Below are 13893 nucleotides of genomic sequence, written 5' to 3' on the forward strand. Positions count from 1 at the left end.
CCCCACCATATTACAACAGGTCAGTTTGATTTCTTCAAATGATTGCTGACCACTGAGAATCTCATACTCCTTGGGGCTACAGTGTTTTGTTGTTTCATACTCTTAAAAAGGAAAGGTACTTTGTAAACTGACTGCCAATGGCTCTGAAAATTAGCTTGCTGCTATTTACATCTCTGATTACTTGCTGCATTTACATTCTTGTCCCATAAAATTAGTATCTGATAAGGCTATTTATCTCACCATAAAGCAATCTTGTTTTCCTTAAAAACCAGACACGCAGATAGCAGCTTTCCACAGATAAAATACAACATATGTGCTAGCCTCAAAAAAAGAGAAAGATTTATATGTTCTGTCAGAAACATGTCTCTCACTGAGAAATTGCTTAATATATTTTGATATCTAACCACTGGACAAGCAATCTTGTTTGGACAAGATTGTACAAACTAAATCTGAATCATTTGCCTTAATACCACCATCAATCAAACTGTTTATGACTGTTCTCTTCCTTGGAATCGATGTCTCCACTCAATTCCACTCTTATAAATCTATTGAGATGATTAGAATTAATAATACCATGAAGGCTATTACAATAGACACTAAAAGAAAAGTGTCTCTTTACTGACCCTCCTTCATCAAGTCGTTCTGCAGAAGACCCAAGTAATTTGCTTGAGAAAACAAAAAGGCAAAGACAGAGTGTTGCTGGTATTTTAACTCTCTCTAAATGTCATGCTTTAAATAACTAAGCAAAGCTACCCAGCTATACAGATCGATTTAGATTTGTGTTCTCTCACAACAATAGTTGGCACTGACATGCTGCCACCCTCCAAAAACCTAACAACACTTTACACATTCTCCATTCACACTAACAACTGCTGTAAAGCAGCTGCGCCATGCACAGATTTCTACTGCTGGGCAGCATGCCTTCTGTTGCAGTGGAAAGATAAAGCAGCCAGATGCTTCCTGTATGCCCTGGGGTCCCTCCATCACTGCTAGGCCAGTTCTAGCTAAGTGATCTGAGTGTGCAGTGGCGGCTCATACCAAGAAAAGTTCCCTGAAAATGTTTGCAAACTCTGATGGAATAGCAAGCACCAAAATAATGAAGATAAACAAGCAAGTGTTTTAGGAAAGCTGGATAAGTTGCAGTGAAGTCAGCTGAACTTGTTGGTGAAAGGTACTGGTTAAGACTGGATTTTTATTTTGTCATAAGTATGGATATCTACATAAGCTAGTTAATTTAAAAGGCAAGCAAATCCTTCTATGACTATCTTAATTCATAACTAAAAAATAAGATTTAGAAGAGGTGGCGTTAACCTCAAAAATGCTGACACAATCATAACAAAGACACTAGTATGGATCAAGTAGAAATGGAGACACACCTTGAACAAATATTCTAAGCCACCTCTGAGCCAAGAAGCCAAATTAGTCACAGCTTTGTCTCCTGAAGGTCACAGAGGTCTTATAAATCAAAAAACTGGAAAAACATTCCTGAGCAAATCACTCAATTTAATGTATTCCTGGAGGCATCTGTCTTTTCAGTCATTTCTTGTGCTACAGGTAAAATTCAATTGCAAAAGGCAAAGAAAGGGTACACAATATTTATTTGTTGAAGGGAAAGACTTACCCACACAATTCTGAATGCTGCTTTTTAAGCCATGTTGTTTTTGATACAATTGGAACTAAAACTGGGAGTTACATTTCCACACCAGACTCTCTTTTCCATTTGGTTTCCTACCAACATTAGCAAATACTAGAGGGAGGGACCTGCAAAAATCTCTACCTCTGAACCTAGGATCTTCTCTTTTAGAGTTCCAATAAAGACAGAGGTAGAAAAGGGTGAAAGAACTAGACATTCTCTTGCACAAAGCAGGAAATTTTTTTTCTGCCAAGGGGCATTTGAATATATATGTACCATCTGTACACCATACAAAATTCTCAACAACAATCAGTCAGGAATAGATTCACTGAATTTCTTTTTTCAAAAAAGTATTTATCTTTATTGGAAAGGAAATTTAAAAGAAAGAAGGAGTATACAGAGAAAGATCTCCTGTCCACCTGCTCACTGCCAAGTGGCCACAATGGCCAGAGCTGAGCTGATCCAAAGCCAGGAGTCAGAAGCTTCTTCCAGGTTTCCCACATGGGTGCAGGGTCCCATCCTCTGCTGCTTACCCAGACCACAAAGCAGGGAGCTAGATGGGAAGTAGAACAGCTGGTACACAAACAAGCATCTATAGGATCCCAGTGGTTTCAAGGCAAGGAGTTAGCCACTGAACCATCATAACAGGCTCAGATCTACTGCATTTCAAATCCTGGCTGTGGTTGCCTTAGCAGGGCCAGATCAAATGATCACATGAGCCTTATATGGCCCACGCACTAAGTACTGCCTCTTCCCTGATAGTGAAAACTAGAGAGGATACTGTCAATACACAAGAATGAACATTTTTGTAATTGTGGCACCATTACAAACAGAAAAAATACAACTCACTTTGAGAATATCATACCACTGGTACACTCAGCATTTATAAATAATTAATGAACAATCGGTGCTTGGTATAGCTATTGAGACGTCATTTTGGATATCCAAGTTTGAGTCATACTCTGCTCCCAATTTCAGCTTCCAGCTTACTCACACCTAGGAGGCAATCATTGATGACTCAAAGTCAAATCCCTTCCACTCACATGGAAGTTCTAAACTAATTCATAGCTTCTGGCTTCAGTATTGCCCAATCTTGTCTGGCTGCCGTGTGCAGGAAGTGAACATCAGATGGAAGCGCTCTCTCTCTCTTTCTCTCTCTCTCATTCCCTCTGTCTCTCTCTCTCTCTCTCTCATTCCCTCTGTCTCTCTCTCTCTCTCTCTCATTCCCTCTGTCTCTCTCTCACACACACACATTCTTACATGTTTAAAAACACAAGGCAAGGAAAAGGCATAAGCTTTAGTATAAATTAATGTTGGGCTTTGGCCAATAGAATGGTAAAAGATACAATGTAAGTTAGATGTTTGGAATAAATTGTTGTAGCTGGGTTGGCCCTCTTGTGGCATTGCCTTCTGCAACCAGTCTGTTCAATTTGGGTCCCTACAAATTATCAACTATATAGTGCCCAGATTAATGCCTCTATGTACCAGGTTCCTGAATTTTTAAAAAATTTTAAAAACAGTTTACTGTAGTCCTTTCTGGGGGGGGGGGGAAGGAAATACTCATTTTAAATAGAGGCCAAAATTAACACTTCTCTGAGTGTAGCAATTAAAGTAACTAAAAGGTAAGAAAAAGCAAATCAAGGGTCTAGCCATATCGGTCCTTCATCTTTGTAAGGCTGGAATGATAACGTGCTCTCAATGCCATAGCATACATCTGTGCAATTAATGCAGTCTTTTCTGCCTGCAAAAGACAGACTATATTAAGCAAATAGTAATTTTTCACTGACTGGAGTTTTAAAAAATCATGTTTTCACTGCCTTTTGTAAAAATACTGAGAATGTAGATTGCAGACAGCAAGAGAGTGGAAAACTAGGACTACAAATAATACAAGACAATAGGACTGGCATTTTTCATACATGACAATTTTGTAGGTCCAAGAGAAAGCTCATAACAATTTATCTAATCCTGAGATTATTTGTTTTTAGTTAAGATTTATTTATTCATTTATTTATTTATTTATTTAAAAGGCAGAGCAGAGAAAGAAGAGAGAAATTCAATCCACTGGGTAAACTGCACATGTGGCTAAAACAGCCAAGGCTGAAGCAAGGAGACAGGAAATTCACCCAGGTCTCCACATTTTTCTAAGTTTCTTTTCCATTTCAAGTATCTTGTCTAGAAACTTATAATAATGCTGTCTCTCCTATGAATAATACAATAGTGTCTAATGAGCTTCTTGTATTATTATCTCTCATATACAGTTGGGGAAACTGAGAGATATGATATTAAAAACATATCTCATGGCCGCAAAACTTCATCTTCAATTGCTTTCACTTAACATAACCGCTATGGTTTATGAGACTTAGGTTTAGTGCAGTTACATCATTGAGGCTTCGGAATTAAAAGTAACACAGAGATAGGAAAAGGAGGAAGAGAAGACAACCAGGAGCCATCCCCCTCTGCAGGATGAGAAAAGGAAAACCAAAATAGGGAAATGAAGAAGGAAAAAATCGACAGTTCATGTCCTTATAAATGTGTAGAGTTCATGGGAAATGTGGCTGCACTTCCTAACAACAAAGATCAAGTGTCTTGTGCAGTTTCCTAAAGCCATGTAAGATTTCAAGTGATGCTACTGGAATACTGTTTGTGAGAGTGTTCTAGATAGTGAGCGATACAGATCCTTAAAAAAGTCAAAAGAATTTATACAAATGAGACACAATTTGGGATCCTATGTCTTTGATCTCCTTGTATTATACTCGTGAATATGTCATATTACAAGGTGAAAATGACTTTTTAGTTGTAATTAAAATTAAAATCAATGGAAATTATCTTGGATTATTTGGATGAAGACAACATATTCACATGAGGCCTTAAAACACTACAATTTTCTCCTGGGCCACAGGTGGAAGAGCTAAGCCATGGAGATTCAGCAGATGATATCAAAGGAGCAGAAAAGGAAGGCAGAAGATTCAAAACATGAGAGATTTGACCTGATTTTCCTTAGAAAACTAAATGAAACAGGAAGTGAATTTTTACCCAGGGTCTCCGATAAGAAGCATGGACTACCTAATCTATCGTGTTTTAAAATTATCTGAAAGGCACAAGGGGTGGTGGGAAGTGAGAGAGTATAGGAAGGAAGGAGAGCAATAAAGGTATTTCCTACCCATTGATTCACTCTCCAAATGGCTGTAACAGCAAGGCTGGGACAAAGCCAGCATCCTGAAACTCCATCTGGAACTTGCTTATGAGTGGCGGGAACCCATGTATACTGAGGCCACCATCTGCTACTCACCACCTCACCCCATTCCTGCTTTAGCAGGGATCTGGGTCAGAATTAGAGTAACCAGGTACTCCAGTGTGGCGTACAGGCATCCCAAGCAGCAGCCTACCCAGATGCAAAACAATACTCATCTCTCTTAGTCCTTTTCCTGTTGCCATGGCAGAATACTGAAGAGAGGTTCAATATTATAAGAATGGAGGCTAACTTTGGCTCACTGCTATATTAGAGAGTTGTGTGGGTTTGCCTGCACCAAGTTCAGCAGTAAAAACTAAGGGGGGAGGGAAGATGGCCGACGTAGGAGAAAGGCTATGAGGGAGAGTTCAGTGAGAGAAGGTTAGAGTGCTGCAGAGGCAGCGAAGAGGAGCGGCAGGAAACCGTAGGGAGAGGTCCGTGAAACTCCCTGGGACAGTGTGGAGCCAAAAAGTTCCACACAACTCGGAAGAACAACGAGAACGGAGCAGGGCAAAGGTAGAGAAGCCGACATCCCACTCCAGACCTGCTGAGTCACCTTTGAGAGCGGCCTGACGGGAGACGCGGCCAGCTTGGAGACAGGGAAATCGGAGGGATTGTCGCCGGCGGAATTCTTCAACAACAGCAGAAGCAGACTGCAGCAGCCGGACTTTGGTGAGCTGGGGATTAACGTGGCAGCCTCCGCATTCCCCACCCCCTGCTGAGGCTCCAGCCTCTGAGAACACAAGGGGCGCAACCTGAAACTGTCAGGTCTGTGCCTTGGGAACAGCGGTGCGTGTTGGTGGCTGAAAAGGTCCCGGGAAAGCGCCTCAGATCTTCCTGCGCTAAGTGGGCCAGTGCATCTCAGCGCGCGGAGGCTGCTGGTGGGAGTCTGGAATCCCCGACACCCTGAAACCCTGTGGGTGGGCGACAGCACCAGGAGGACTCTGAGCGCCGCGCCGGGCTGGGCTAGGCGGTCCCGCCTGCAGCAGCCGCCTCCGTAGCGCAGGAGTCAGGAGGGTGCTGAACTGGGAAGTGTAGCGCTGTGTGTCCCTGACACGCAGATGCCACTCCCATAGTGTGAACTGTCCATTCCTCGCCTCCCACCCCGCAGTCCTGAGTGTAGGCGACACACCGGGAGAGCTCTGAAATCTCCTGTGCCACACTGGCACTGTGCGATCCCGCTGAGAAGTTATTTTAACAGGGCGCCTGGGTCACACCTCCTCTACGGTCCTGTGAGGAGGAGCCACACACACACCACGAGTGGTGGAATCACTGCACAAGAGCCACGCCCAGAAAGTGCCTCAACCACAGTCTTGTGTGTGGGAGACACACCAGGCGGGCTCTGAAAAACCCTGCAGTCCCTGACAAGGAGAACGCAGGGAGAAAGCACATAAAACCTTCTACGTCCTGTGGATTCCCGTGCAGGGGGCGCGCCCAGAGAGCGCCTCCATCCCTCCACGCCCTGCGGTGGCACACCTGTAGAAGAGGTGCCCAGAGTGTGCCTGGAATCCACTGGGCCCCCAAGGTGGTGCTCTACAGCCCCGGGCCCTGAGAACGCACCAACGGTGCCTTGAAAATTACCACGCCCGGCAACACCACGCTTGCAGGCTCCAATCTCTACAGGAAAGCACCTGACAGCCCCTCAACACACGGGTCCATTTGCCTTACCAGAATACACCAACGCAATGGGAAAAACCACTAGAAAGAGCTGTGCTCCAGATGAAAGAGCCAGCACCCCACCAAACATGGGCCAAAAGCCATTATCAATATCGGCGATGCGAGATGAAGACATGGACGTGTTACCAGCAAAGGAATTGATGAAAATAATGCTAAAATTTCTCAGAGACGTGGACACAAAGCTGGAAGACTACCAGAACCGCATAATCACCGAAATACAACAAATCAAAACCAAACTGGATGCCCAAGAGAATAAAATTGAAAGCCTCATCAACAGAATAAATGCGGCAGAGGAAAGGATCTCTGAAACAGAAGACACACAAAATGAAAGTGCCCAGCGAATTAAACAGCTAGAGACAAACCTCAGCAAAACTAATAAAATGATGCAAGAGATGAAGGATTACCTTAGAAAATTGAATATTCGGATCATCGGCCTCCCCGAGGGAGTAGAAAGAGAATCTGGGATGCAAGCAGTGCTTGATGAAATTATACAGGAAAACTTCCAAAACACTTGGAACACGAATCCACCCCGCATACAGGATGGACAGAGAACTCCCAACAGACATGATCCAAAGAGATCTTCACCCAGACACACGGTGCTCAAGTTCTACTCCAATGAAGACAAAGAAGGAATCCTGAGACAAGTACGAAGTAGAGAAAAGATCACATACAGGGGAAAACCCATCAGAATTACTGCTGACTTCTCCGAAGAGACCCTACAAGCAAGGAGAGAATGGACAAAGATCTTCCAAGTCCTGAAACAAAACAACTGTCAACCAAAAATAATCTACCCAGCAAAGATCTCATTTGTATTTGAGAACGAAATCAGATACTTCAATAGCAAAGAAAAACTAGAAGAATATGTCTACACAAAACCAGCCCTGCAAAGTCTCCTTAGAAATGCGCTAGTCCCGGACAAAAAGGAGGCAAATCACAAACAAAGTTGGCAAATAAGAAGGTCTCCAAACTAAAGGCCGCACAAACAAGACAACTACATAGGCAACAACACATACACAACACAAACACATGGCAGGGCAAAATTGCAACCTCTCAATTTTAACTCTCAACACAAATGGTCTAAATTCACCAATCAAAAGACAGAGATTAATAGAATGGATCATCAAACAAGACCCAACCATCTGTTGCCTACAAGAAACGCATCTAACCAGAAAGGATGCAAAGAAACTGAAAGTGAAGGGATGGAAAAAGATATTTCACGCTAATGGACGAGAAAAAAAAGCTGGGGTAGCTATTCTAATTTCAGACGAGATAGATTTCATTCTAACTAACATCAAAAGAGACAGGGAAGGCCATTTTATACTGGTGAAAGGAATGATCCATCAAGAAGCAATCACCATCATTAATGTTTATGCACCGAATCTTAATGCACCTAGTTACGTAAAGCAATTACTTACAGACTTAAGGGAAGACATAGACACCCGCACAATTCTTGTAGGCGATCTCAACACACCTCTAACAACAATGGACCGGTCTACGAAACAAAAACTCAACAAAGAAACAACAGAGCTCACACAAACAATAGAACAACTGGACTTAGTAGACATATATAGAACTTTTTATCCTAAGGCCACAGACTATACATTCTTCTCAGCGGTGCATGGCACCTTCTCCAGAATCGACCACATGATAGGACATAAAGCGAATCTAAACAACTTCCAAAACATTAGTATCATACCATGTACCCTCTCAGACCACCATGGGATGAAACTGGAAATCAACAACTCAAAACTCCCCAAGAAGTATACGCACTCTTGGAAATTGAACAATATGCTATTAAACGAACATTGGGTCAGAGAAGAAATCAAAGATGAGATCAAAAAATTTATGGAAACCAATGAAAACTCTGATACAACATTCCAAAACTTGTGGGACACCGCCAAAGCAGTGCTACGAGGTAGATTCATCGCAATCGGAGCGCATGTCAAGGCCCAAGAAAGACGCCAAATACAGGAACTAACCTCACACCTCCAGGATCTGGAAAAACAGCAGCAGAAGAGTCCCACGCACAATAGGAAACAAGAAATCATCAAAACAAGGGAGGAGATAAACCAAATAGAAATCAAAAAAACTATACATAAAATCAACAAATCAAAAAGTTGGTTTTTTGAGAAAATAAACAAAATAGACACTCCACTGGCCCGATTGACCAAAAAAAAACAAGAGAAAGTGAGAATTAATAGCATTAAAGATGAAAAAGGCAACATAACAACAGACACTGCAATCATTAAGAAAATAATTAGAAATTACTACAAAGAACTGTACTCCCACAAATTTGAGGACCACCAAGAAATAGAAAAGTTCTTGGACTCCCACCACTTACCAAAACTCAGTCCGGAGGCAACTGCAGAATTAAATAAACCCATAACCGAGGTAGAGATTGAAACAGTCATCAAGGATCTCCCAACGAAAAAAAGCCCAGGCCCAGACGGCTTCACTACAGAATTCTACAAAACATTCCGAACAGAACTAACCCCAATCCTCTACAAGCTCTTCAAAACAATAGAGGAGGAAGCAACCCTCCCAAACTCATTCTATGAAGCCAACATCACCTTAATCCCAAAACCGGACAGAGAACCATCAGAGAAGGAAAACTACAGACCTATTTCTCTGATGAACATTGATGCTAAAATTCTCAACAAAATCCTAGCCAATAGAATTCAAAAAATCATCAGACAGATCATTCATCCGGATCAAGTAGGATTCATCCCTGGGATGCAGGGATGGTTCAACATTCGGAAATCCATAAATGTTATAAACCATATCCAAAAACAGCAAAACAAGAACCACATAATAGTTTCAATAGATGCAGAAAAAGCTTTCGACAAAATCCAACACCTCTTCATGCTAAAAACTCTAGCCAAAGTAGGCATAGATGGGAAAATCCACAACATAATCAAAGCAATTTATGAAAAACCCAACGCCAGTATCATACTGAATGGAGAAAAGCTAGAACCCTTCCCACTGAGATCTGGAACAAGACAAGGGTGCCCGCTATCACCACTGCTATTCAACATAGTCCTAGAGGTACTTGCAGAGGCCATAAGACAAGAAAAAGAAATCAAAGGCATACGTATAGGAAACGAAGAAGTCAAGCTTTCACTATATGCAGATGACATAATCCTATACATAGAAAAACCAGGAGACTCAATACAGAAACTGCTAGAACTTATACGAGAGTTTGGCAGAGTGGCGGGGTACAAAATTAACGAACGAAAATCAACAGCCATAGTGTACGCAAATAACACCAAGATGGAAGAAGATCTAACCAACAGGATACCATTCAAAATAGCAGAGAGAAGTATGAAGTATTTGGGAATAAATCTAACCAAAAGCGTAGGAGACCTATTCGAAGAAAACTACAAACTATTTAAAAAGGAAATTGAACAAAACCTCAAAAGATGGAATAACATCCCGTGCTCCTGGATAGGCAAAATCAATATCATTAAAATGTCTATACTACCACAAGCAATATACATTTTCAATGCAATTCCAATCAAATTGCCCAAAACATTCTTCACGGAACTGGATACAATGATTCAAAAGTTCATCTGGAAGCACAAAAAACCACGAATAGCTAGAACCATCCTGAAAAATAAGAAGTCAGCAGGGGGAATCACAATCCCGGACCTCTGGACATACTATAGAGCAGTGGTTATCAAAACAGCCTGGTACTGGCACAAAGACAGAAAGGAAGATCAATGGAATAGAATAGAAGCACCAAAAGGGAACCCACACAAATACAGCCAATTAATCTTTGACAAAAAGACCAATGACAGCTCAAGCAAGTGGGAAGGCCTCTTTGGTAAATGTTGTTGGGACAACTGGCTGATAGCCTGTAGAAACAAAAAAATAGACCCACATCTATCACCATACACTAAGATCCAATCTACATGGATAAAAGACCTAAACCTACATCCAGAAACCTTCAAACTCTTGCAAGAAAATGTAGGAAATACCCTGCAAGACCTAGGAGTAGGTCCCGACTTTCTAAGAAGGACACCAAAAGCAATAGCAGTTGAGAACAGAATAAACAAATGGGACCTCATCAAACTAAGAAGCTTCTGTACAGCAAGGGAAACAATCAACAAAGTAAAAAAGCAACCCACAGAGTGGGAGAAGATCTTTGCACACGATATAGGCGATAGGGGGCTAATTTCCAGGATATATAAAGAACTTCAAAACAACCAAAAAACCAAAACAAACAAGCCACTCAAGAAATGGGCACGGGAAATGGGCAAACATTTCACAAAGGAACAAGTCCAAATGGCAAACAAACATATGAAAAAATGTTCCAGCTCCCTAGCAATAAGGGAAATCCAAATTAAAACATCGATGAGGTACCACCTAACACCAGTAAGATTGGCCCACATAAACAAGAACACCAACGACGCTTGCTGGCGAGGATGCGGGGAAAAGGGAACCCTACTCCACTGCTGGTGGAGCTGCAAATTGGTACAGCCTTTATGGAAATCAGTCTGGAGAACACTCAAACAACTCAAAATCTGCATACCATATGACCCAGCAATAGCACTCCTAGGAATATATCCAAAACACCTGTTTTACGACAAACCAACATGCATCCCTATGTTCATTGCAGCACAATCAGTAATTGCAAAAACATGGAAGCAACCGAAATGCCCATCAGCAGAAGATTGGATAAGAAAGCTTTGGTTCATCTACTCCATGGAATACTACTCAGCTATTAAAAAAAACAAAATGCAGTTCTTTGTGGCTAAATGGGTACAACTGGAAACTATAATGCTAAGGGAAATGAGCGAATCCCAAAAGATTAGATACCACATGTTTGCCTTGATTTAACCTGTAATTTTTTGTTTGGTTGTTTGTTATTTTTTTTTTTTTTTTTGAACCTGTCATTGATACTGTCTTAACCCAGATGTTTCGAAGAAGGGAACTTGCATTATTTTTAACATATTGTTTACCCAATACTATGTCAATTAATTCCATAATGTTGTATATTGATACTGTGGCCTCGTTGGGGCTTTTAACTGACTGGATCTTTACTCTGTTAGACCTATTTTCAGACCATAGAAGGTCTCCCCAAGAGGCCACTGAACTTATCTGGACAATAAGACGCTGAACTTTATGCTAGGCATGTGTCTGCAAGCAATGAATCTCAACCGAACTTGAACTATGGTTATGCAACAAGGTGGAGGAATCCACCATGGGGGGAGGGGTATGGGAGGGGTGGGGGGAATCCCTAGCGCCTATGAAACTGTACTACACAATACAATGTAAGCAACAATAAAAAAAAAAAAAAAAAAAAAAAAAAAAAAAAAAAAAAAAACTAAGGGGGAACAACAAGAAAATTGGAGAAAAGAGGACTTTCTTTATGATTCTCTTGGGGATACCCTGTGCAAGGAAATACTTTATCTGGAAAACCCTGCCTATTTTTGGCCATTAATTCTCTCTTCTTTAGCTTTTAAAGGGGCAACATATCACCCATCACTGGTCTGTATACAATAACCATTCAAATCCCTGGCTCAATAAATTGAGAGTTGAAAATAGATGCAAACTCTGATTGCAATTAAGAGGTTTTGCCACCTTGTTTAATAAAAAATTTTAACTGGTCTGTGATATTTGCAGGGAGATAAATGAATCTCTGGGATTTAACATGACCCACCTATCAAGAGGATTTTCAATATACATATAACAGGATTAAAATCATGCTTTTTTTATTTCTTATCAGCTGTAGAATATAGTAGGTTTCTTTTAGTATCAATTCTTTATCTTTTTCAACTCCACAGTCCATTTCACAGAGAGAAACAATTTTAAAAATTTCTTGCAGAGACAGTTTTGCAGTGCAGCATGTTAAGCCACCAACTGTGATGTCAGCAACAACGTAAGTGCTGGCTCAAGCCATGACTGCTACAGCCAGGCTACTCCTGCAGCTGCCTGCACATGCACGTGGGCAAAGCAGCAGCAGATGACTGGAATACCAGTTTCCATATGAGAAACAGAGATAGACACAGCATGAAACATTCACTAAGAGACCCCCAAAAAAACAAACTCAGTTGGGGCTGGGCAGTATCTTTCTATGAACAGGACATTTAGATCAAAAGGTAGAGGGACCAATACACCTCCAAATTCCGAATGTCTGGATGGAGCCATAAAGCATAGAAGGTATAGCAGAGTAATGAGGAAAATAACCCATGCCCCTTTGAATGAAAATGCTTGAAACAAAGAGGTAAATACGCTCCAGAATGCAGCATCATGAAGATAATCATAATATGACATAAAGAAATGCAGATATTTAGGCAAGAATTCCCTTAAGCACCTAATTCTCTAAGCACCTAATTCTACCTAACGACTTAGGTTTTTGAAGTAAGCACTAATGGATCATTATAAATTAGCTTAAAAGTCAACATGAAATCCACATATGTGCTGGTGCCTTACCAGGAATTAAGTTCCAAACACAAAAGGAAATGATATATGCTGAATATTCCTGCCCCGTGGAGTTTACCATATCATAAAGTGGCTTATTAACCAGATCTAATGTAAACAAGCACTGCTGTGCATACAACATCAGCAAGCGCAAATGGGAAAGAATTGGCCTGCATTGTGTTAGCCTTACCCCGTCAGTTGAATTACTAGATATGAGAGGTCATAAAACATTAGAGCAATTATATTTGCTTAGAAGTCTTTTAGAGTGAGGACTGATATTTCAGTACCAGTGGCACTCAGCATACACGCCCCTAGATAAATTATCTTGTTAAACTCATTAAGCTTATTGGTATAGAAAGTCATATGTGAAAAAGAGACAGAAAGACAGGTTTCTTTCTGGTCGTCTGTGGCATTTAATTGCGTGTTTATGAGCCAAAAGTACCTGAGTCCTAATCTTCTGCAAATACATAACTAAAATGCACCATGGCATTTAAATATGCAAAGTTCTATGCAGTCTATATATTTTGAGGTTGCATAATCCTTTCCATTAAGTTCATGAAATCTGCATTTCACAACAACAAAGTTTTCCTTAAACACTCCTGGTGACTAAGGAAAGTTTATTAACACTGTCTATAACTTCCTATTCCTATCTTTAAATCCTCAAGTATAGAACTGAATGGGAGCCCTCAGTCACTGCAGTGAGCAATATGTGCAGAGTAGTTCTATTTTACAAGACAGAAATACATATTCAGGGCTTACTAAGAGCAGTAACTATTTAGGCCTCTTACAAATATTGCCTCATAGACCTTGCACAGTAGCCTAGCAGCTAAAGTCCTCATTTTGCATGTGCCAGGATCCCATATGGGCACCATTTTAATCCCGGCTGCCTGCTTCCCATCCAGCTTCTTGCCTGTAGCCTGGGAAAGCAGTT

At 41.1% G+C, this 13893-nt stretch overlaps 1 protein-coding gene across 3 annotated transcripts in view; it reads right to left on the bottom strand.

Annotated features, from left to right (window-relative positions):
- Nucleotides 1–13893, bottom strand: part of CTNNA2 (catenin alpha 2) — a 1062093-nt gene that overhangs the window by 933924 nt on the left and 114276 nt on the right. The gene's annotated exons all lie outside the window — the stretch shown is intronic.

The sequence above is a fragment of the Ochotona curzoniae genome, unplaced genomic scaffold (genome assembly GCF_017591425.1).
Source record: "Ochotona curzoniae isolate NIBS_2020 unplaced genomic scaffold, NIBS_Ocur_1.0 contig_883, whole genome shotgun sequence".
In the NCBI taxonomy this organism is placed as follows: domain Eukaryota; kingdom Metazoa; phylum Chordata; class Mammalia; order Lagomorpha; family Ochotonidae; genus Ochotona; species Ochotona curzoniae.